The sequence below is a fragment of the Penaeus vannamei genome, chromosome 38, assembly GCF_042767895.1.
Source record: "Penaeus vannamei isolate JL-2024 chromosome 38, ASM4276789v1, whole genome shotgun sequence".
In the NCBI taxonomy this organism is placed as follows: Eukaryota; Metazoa; Arthropoda; class Malacostraca; order Decapoda; family Penaeidae; genus Penaeus; species Penaeus vannamei.
Window position 1 is genome coordinate 19,028,523 of NC_091586.1, and position 9,510 is coordinate 19,038,032.

Sequence of the window (9,510 nt, forward strand, 5' to 3'; positions counted from 1 at the left end):
TTATCGTAGTTATGATAATATTAACAATAATGATAAGGGTAATAATAGTAATAACAATAATGATAATAATGATAAAGATAATAATAATGATGAAAATAATAATAATAGAAATAATAAAAGTAATAATAAAAATAATAGTAATAATAATATTATTCATGATAATAATAGTAATGATAACAATGATAATGGCAAAATAATTGAAATAACAATGATAACAATAGTTATAATGATAATAATCATATTATATAATGGTGATTATGTTGGTGATAATGGTAAAGATAACAATGGTATTAACAATGCTGATGATTATACAAGTAATAATAAAAATGATAATTATAACAATAATAACAGTAATGATAATAATAAAATCAATAATAATAATAATGATGGTAATGATAATGACACTAAAAAGAATGATAATGATAATAATAATGATACTAAAAACAATAATAGTAAATTATCAATACCAAAAATCATATTAAAGATTATAAGAATTATGATTAGAATTTTACTAATTAATGATGATAATAATAATAATGATAATAATATTAATATTAGCAATAAAGACAATGATCAAGATTATAATAATAATGAATAATAATAATGATGATAGCGTTAATGGCGACAAAAATAATATTAATAATAATAATAATAACAGTAATAATAATGATGATAATAATAGCATTAATGATGATAATGATAATGATATTAATAATAACAATAATAATAATTATTATGATAATAATGAGGATGAAAATGTAAGGATGAATATGAAATAAGTAATAATATTAATAATCAGGTAATAGTAAAATAATGGTGATATCAATTGTATTGATAGTAAAGGTGATAAAAGCAATGATGATAATGATAATAATATCAGCAATTAAAAGTAATATAAAAGTAATAGAAAATCAAGGTGCTAATAATAAATTCAACAGTAAAAATAGTGATGATAATAGTGATAACAGTAAATAGTAACAATAACAGCAAAAATAATAATGATAGTAGTAGAAATGATATCAGAAGTAATAATATCAATAATGATAATAATGATTACTATTATTATGATTATAGCAATGGAAATTATTATGATAAGGGTTGTAATAATCAACAACAGCATAAATATGATAAAAGACAATGAGGAAAATAGTACTAATGATAACAACAAAAACAATAATGATAATAATAGTAATATCAGCTCTAATTATGATTAATTATATTAATTCCATTAAAAATAAGAATGAGAATAAGAATAAAAATAAGAAGCAGTATAAAAAAGGCTAATAATCATCAGCATCACCATCAGAGAAATAAGGAAAAAAATTAATAAAAATGAAAATAAAACTGATGATAGTAATGATCAACAGAAATAATAATAATGATAATAATGGTACTATCATAGCATATATATTGAGGCTAATGATGAAAATAATAACATTATTCGGAATTGTTATTATTGTTATCAATATTATCCTTATTATCATTATCATTGTTGTTATTATTATCATTATTATTATTATTACTATTATCATTATTATTAATAATAATATTATTATTATTGTTACTAGCATTATAACGATAGTATTAATAAAAAATAATGATAAATATTATACAAAAATAATAGTAATAATGATGATGGTGATAATAGTAATAACAACAATAACAATGACAATATGTTCCTATTTATGACGAGGATGCCTGTACCAACTGCAACGAAATTTTAACGATAATAAGGAAAGCAATAATAATAGTAACATTAACGATAATATCAATTATACTGATAATGATGATGGAAATTATAATAATAATAACTTGATAATGACAATAATATAAAATGATATAAAAATATAAAGGAAACCATGATGCGATTAATAAAAATACCTATTACAATAACGCAAATAGTAACAGTAATAGATGTAGAAGTAATCGTAACAGTAGTAGTAGTAATAGTAATAGTAGTTGTAGTAGTAGTAGTAGTAATAGTAATAGTAGTAGCAGTAGTAGTAGTAAAGGTAGTAGTAGTTGTAGTGGTAATAATGGTAATAATAATAGTAATAGTAATAACAGTAATAACAATGACAATGATAATGATAATAATAATAATGATGATGATAATAATAATGGAACAATAATGATAATTATAATGATAATGATAGTAATAATGATAATAATGAAAATTATATTTACTACAATAAGTACAATAATAATAATGATGTTGATAAGGATACTAATAGTAAGAATGAGAAGAATGAGAATAAGAATAAGGATGATGATAATAACAATAATGAGAATAATAATAATAACAATAAAAAAAATATTACAATAACGATAACGGTAATATGATAACAGATATGATAATATTATTAATACTACTAATAGTAATGATGATAATTATGATATCAATAATAATAATAATAATAATAATAATAACAATATTGGTAATGGTAATATGATGGTAGTTGTGATGATGATGATGATGATAGTTGCAGCAATGAAAATGATAATAATTGTAATACGAAGAAAGGTAATAACAGCAATAACAACAAAGATAGTAGTAATAATATCAATAATAATGATACCGTTAATCATGCAGTACTAATTATTATAATGATAAACATTATAATGATAATGTTTGTGTTGTGGCCCCCTATTCCACATTTCATTAAATGCTCTTCAGCATCAAGACTTATTATATTAAATTAATAAATGTTTGTTTTCAGTAAACATGGTGTACTTTAAATAACTTTGCAATGCATTTCAAAGTGACAGTATTATTTTTATTAAATAGTGGAAGTCAAGGATTGAGTTAAATCTTTATGAATATCAACGTATTTATTTATTAATAATTTATAATCATTGTAAAGTCATAAAATCACAATATCAAATATTATGTCAATCAAAAGCATACAAGACATTATTTTGGATCTTGACACTATACATACAACTAGACAGTTATGACTCACTGTTATGTAATTATCAGTCATGAAACTTGACAAAAACAAAGTCGACAACATTCATAATTCCGTTATATGTAATTGAACCAAACATTATCAAACAAAATAGCAATAATTATGAAAGCAATTGATTAATGAATATCTCAAGTTCATGCATCAGTTAGGTATTAAACAAAAGGATAATGATAAGAGAAGCAAATACTTCGATTAAAAAGACATGTTCTGTGAATTGAATATTATTCTAAGAAATATATAAATGGTTAATTATGATAGGCACAAACGAAGGTGTATTTCTACGTTCAATTAGTCAGCCATTACGCAAGAAAGATTAATAATCATGACAAAATTAAATACTTGATAGACGAAAATCAATCTTACGGACAGCAACGGGACTTGTCATTACCTGCACACTTCTATTATTATTATTATTATTCTATTATTATTATTATTATTATTATTATTATTATTATTATTATTCTATTATTATTCTATTATTATATTCTATTCACACTTCTATCTCAGAAAATACTTCGTTATTTGATTACATTTACAAACTAACCTTTCTATTCCCAGAAACTATTAATAAAGATACATCTAACACAAGAGTGCCACATTAGTTAAATCTAATAATCAAGTTATTTAGTTACATGTTCGTAAAACTCTTCACTTTCTTCATAATCCTATGTTCCAGATTAACTATGTTACTGTTACCCATTTCTAATTCCTGTTCATTTATTTTTTTATTTTATTTTTTTTTTTTTTACTTTTACATTATTCCCTGTTGACTGACATAGATAGATAAAGACAAATATATAATAAAGATGCAAAGGAATAAAAATAGAGAGAAGTAGACAGATATAGATAAATCACGACAGTACACTAAATTACTTCCAAAGGGCTTACCCGGGATGAGCCACCAAGAGGACTATGGCCACTGGACGCCACCCCGAGACCTAGTCCACAGTCTCCGTCACTGAGCATTCTTTTGTTTTCGATGTGGTGCTCATCCGGTCGTACCCTCATGACTTTTCTGTGTCTCAGCAAATTTTTAACACTAATTATCACTTTTCACTTTTATTTCTACCTGCTATCCGACTTCATTTCTTGTACCCAGACTGATACACTTCTATCTACATTGCGGTCGATTGGAACTGCTTGTTGTTTCGCACTTGTAATTTCTCCTTTTTTTTCCGTTGGTCCATCACGGGGTGTCACCCTTTGTCACGTGACGTTCTCGCCACTTGGGGTCATGGTTCCTCTCTTTATTGTAACTGCCTCCTTTCCTGTTGATTCCTCGAGCCCTCGCGAAATGATTCTATTTCTGAAGTCTCGTCCCAGCTTGTTTGTTTGGCCCTCCAAGTGGCATCCGCTTCGCCCACTTGTTGTTCGTGTGATGATGGTTAATGTGTTCGTGTATCTACGGCATTAATGGTGATAATGATCATGCTAATGATAAGAACAGCAGCAATGGCAATTATAATAATCCTATTAATAGTAAAACAGGTATTGTCAGTAACAATATTGATAAATTATAATAACTATAATGAGAGTGTTATTAAATAGACAAGTGTTTTAATTTCGTCCCCTTGTGTGTGAGGAATTGTAAGGAAAATCTGCTTTGTAAAATTTTATTTCGTTTTACATGAGATGGAAATGAAAGGTATAAACAGTTTTATAAGTTAGTATTGCTTCCTTTTTTTCTGAACAATGTATATAACAGTTATAATTCTACTCAATATCTTGTTTTGTAACACAACTCTGTAAAGTTGAATAAGTTTTCCGTTGGAGAATAAAATGATGAAAGATAATGTACTTTTTATTGCACTTTTTATCAAATATACCCGTGCGTGTACAGTACCTGAGGCCAAGATCCACATAAGTGAAATGTGTTTTTAAAAATCCCTACAAGAGGATGTAACGCATTATTAAACGAGGGGAAAAATCTTCAAGACAATTTCCAGAGTTACATGGTAAACATAATGCATTTTTGAAATGAAAAAGATTTCAAGATTTTTTTCTTTCTCTTTTATGTTTATTTCTTTGGACCTTATGAATTTTTAAGCTTTGCCGTTGGGTAGAAGGCGCGTAGAATCCCTGGAGATGCCGAAGATACTTGGAAGTGACGGTACAAAGGCTGTGACCTTTTCTGCTTTCTCAGTTGTAATAGAAAACTTATTAAAGCAGATGAGGTTACAATCATTGAACTGATAATATGTCATTTCCGAATTAATATAATAAACTGTAAGATTACTTCCAGTACTCGTTATTATATTTTATGCATCATATTAAGCAGACGATCATATTGTATCCTTACAATTTTAACTTATTATATACATATATTACACGCAAGTACACATACGTAAGCTACGTGTTCGCTTCACTCTTGCTTGTTCACTCTAATCCAGTGTTGTTCAAACTGGGGTCCGCAACATAGATTGTAAGGGTACGTGAACAAAGAACACACACACACAACCAGAAACATCACATGTTCTATGAATCATCTTTTTTATTCGTGTGTTAAATTCGATTTTTTTTACCAATACTCCTGCAATGCAGACTTTTCATAATTAGTATATTATTTGCACTATCCTAAATAAAAAAAAAAGTTTGTTTAGCCACAGAGGACAGTGCGTAACAGTACAAGAAGGTAATAAAGGGTACAATAAGTGAAAATGTGGACAAAACAAGTGTCTTCAACTTAACTGAAATGTATTAAGTTGAAGAGAGAAGGAGAGAGAGAGAGGGGAGAGAGAGAGAGGGGAGAGAGAGAGAGAGAGAGAGAGAGAGAGAGAGAGAGAGAGAGAGAGAGAGAGAGAGAGAGAGAGAGAGAGAGAGAAAAGTTTCAATGTTCAGAATACATGAAATGAAGATTGCAAATCCTGAGACACGGAACAAAATTATGCAAATAATAGTAACAATAATAATAATAATAATAAAGAAGAAATAGAGGGAAAATATATGACTCTTTATCGCCTCAAAGTAACGCATCAAAGAAAGAAAAGTAAACAAGCCGCAGTTCGAAAAGAGAGCGTTCCAAATGACTGCACATGACGGAAGGGAAACGTACCTCAACCTCAATTAGAAGAGATACACAACAGTCCACAACGTTTCGCGTATTAATTATTCACCTCCTCTGGCCGCAAGACCTCAGAGAATACCTAAAACACTCTTCCCTCCTTTCATGAGTCATAATTCGCAATATCTTCTCTTTACTGTTGCTTACTTTCCTCCTAACGTGCTCATGAATATACAGCACACCTCCTAAATTAACGAAGGTACTCCTCGACACCCAGGTACTCAGGAATGTCCTCGAGGGGCAGGTGAGTGAAGGAATTTCGAGGAGAGTTACCTGGTAAGACAGGCTACGGCCAGACGGCAGTGAAAATCGCTCTTGTGGACTGGTAAACTAAGGGTGAAAGTCACTCGGTGGCGAATTGTTTTAATTGTGATTTTTCATTTCTTGTAGTTTATGCTTTGGTGATTTCGGGCAAGCGGGAGTCTTTTGGTAAGTGGGTTGTTTCTACTTTTCTTGGATACAGGATGTAAGTATTGTGAATTATGAATCTGAATTTAGTGTAGTTGGTATGAATTTTTAATTGGTGTTTTAAGCGTGCGCGGTGAATATCAATTATAACTCTTTAAGTCATGGGTATGAATGTTCAATGTCTTTTATAAGTATAATAAAGCAGGGGACTTATCATAAGTATTAATGTTGCATGCTGGAAATATATGAATATGTGTTGAATGTCAACTATGAGACGTGAATATGAGTTTCCATGGATATTAAATATTGTTGGATTCCAGTCATGGTTGGTAGATATGAGTAAAAGATATGATGAATGAAAATTAGTGACCAACTTGATGTAACATATGGTAGAATAAATGTATCAGTAATGGCAATAAGTGGCATGTGAACTAAAAGTTTTATATGTAAGTTATAAGTATGAGGCAGTGCAAAGTGTTGCTAAAGTTGTTAGTATCCTTTTCGTTGTTGTTACTATTATTATTTTTATTGTCATTATTATCATCATCATCATCCTTATCCTCTTCCTCATCCTCATCGACATCATCATCATTATTATAGTAATAGTAATCATCATCATCATCATCATAATAATAATCATAATCATGATAATGATACTAATAATACCAAAAATAATGACAATAATTTTAATCGTGATTATAACAATCACATTAATAATAGTGATAGTAATGATAATATTAACAGTAATTATAATAATAAAGATAATAGTAACACCAACGAAAGCTATAATAAAAACTATAAGAATAATGATGATAATATAAATAATAATGTTGACAAAAGCAACAAAAACAGCAGTGGTCGCTCTCTCAAAGGCTTCCGGTCTAACGTGCGTGAGTGTTTGTCTGTCTGTCTGTCTGTCTGTCTGTCTGTCTGCCTGTGAGCGCGGGTGAGGTCTTTGTGTGGAGACAAGTATCGTTTCTGCAACGTATTGAGTGTGAGTCTTCGTAAGAGAGAGAGAGGGAGAGAGAGAGAGAGGGAGGGAGGGAGGGAGAGAGAGAGAGAGAGAGAGAGAGAGAGAGAGAGAGAGAGAGAGAGAGAGAGGGGGGGGGGGGGGGGGGAAGAGAGAGAGTGAGGAGTGAGTGAGTAAGTGAAAGAGAGAGATCGGAAGAGAGTGAGTGAGTTTATGAGAGATAGATACATAGAAAGAGAGAGAAGAGAGAGTCAGCGCAGATCTGAGAGATAGAGAGAGACAGAAACAAATAGAGAAAAGCAGACAATCAGACAGAGAAAGGGAGTGAAAGACCGAAAGAGAGAGAGAGAGAGAGAGAGAGAAACGTCACCAGGGCGTTAGTGTCATCTTTTGATAAAAGGGAGAATAACGCAGGAGATGAAGAGCCACGCGTTGACAGATATTGATGCGGTGGGGGGGGGGGGGATGGGGGAGAGAGAGGGGGTAACGGGAGGAGGAGGAGGAGTGGGGGGAGGGGGGAGCGGGGATGTTCTGACGCGTGTCTTTCTTCTTTCATCGTCTCGCCCTTGTATATACTTCAAAGTCTCCTTCCTTTTATATCATATCTTTTTTTTCTCTCTCTCTCTTCCTCCAATTTCCCTCCTTTTTTTCTTCTCTCTCTCTCTCTCACTCTCTATCTATCTATTTAGATACATATCTTCCCCTCCTCTCTTTGTCACTCTCCCCCCCCCCCTCTATTTTTCCTTTCATCACATCTAATCCCTCTTCCTAATTGCCTTACCCCTTCCCCTTTCCGTCCCTATTCCCTTACTCTCCCTTTCTCTCGCTACCTCTAATCATCCCTTTCTCCCCTCCTCTGTCTCTCCCTCCCTTCCTCTCATCCCTTTTCCTTCGTCTTCATATTTCTCTCTCCTTTCACTCCCTTTCCTCCCTCCCTCCCCCTCTCCCAACCCTTCTTTTCTTTCCCTCTCATCCTCTTTCTTTTCCTCCCTCTCATCCCTTCGTCTTCCCTCTCCCTCCCTCCATAACTCCCTTCTTTCAACTCCTCCCTTTTCTCCTCTCCTCTCCCGCATCCCAGCTCTTCTTACCTTCCACATTCCTCCCTCCTCTCTTTCATCTCTTCCCAGTCCCATCCCTCCTTGCCCCTTCCCATCCATATCTTCTTTTCACTTTCCTTAAACCTTTGCCCTTGTCCTATCCTACGTCCTTCCTCTTCTGTCCACACATTCCCCCCTCTTTTCTCCTCCATTCATCGCCCCACCCTTCCTTCCTCCCCTCTCATTCCATCCTATCCCTCACCCTCTTCCCTCGAATAATTTCCTCCATCCCTCACCCTCCCCTCTGTTCTACTTCTCTCCCTCTTTCCTCCCTATACCTAGCTTCTTCCCCATCTTTCCTTCCTTTCACCTAACCCTTCCTCCTCCCTCCTTCCCCCTCACCCCATCTTCCTCCCTCCTTTCCCCTCACCCCATCCTCCTCCCTCCCTTTTCCCCTCACCCCATCCTCCTCCCTCCCTTTTCCCCTCACCCAACCCTCCTCCCTCCCTTTTCCCCTCACCCCATCCTCCTCCCTCCCTTTTCCCCTCACCCCATTCTCCTCCCTCCCTTTTCCCCTCACCCCATCCTCCTCCCTCCCTTTTCCCCTTACCCTATCCTTCTCCCTCCTTTTCCCCCTCACCCCCTCCTCCTTCTCCCCTCACACCATCCTCCTCCCCCCTTTTTCCCCTCACCCAACCCTCCCTCCCCATCGCCCTCTCTCACTCAGCAGTATGAGAACCATTTCCTAATGAAACCTTCTACAGGTGGCCATGTGTTGGTAACCAGCCGTAGAGACCCGAGTGCGCCGACCAAGGGAATAAGGTGAGTGAGATAAGGAATGATAACAAGTTTAATGCGTGTTAATTGTACTCCGTTACTGATGACTGGTGTTGGTGGATTTGCTGGAAAATGATGATAGGAGGAGATATTAAAATAGCAGTGATCTTAAGATGTTACCCGTGCAGAAAATGACAATGATGATACTGGTAATAGTAATAATGATAATGATAACGATAATAATGATAATGATGATAATAATAACAGTGATATGGCAATAATAATAAT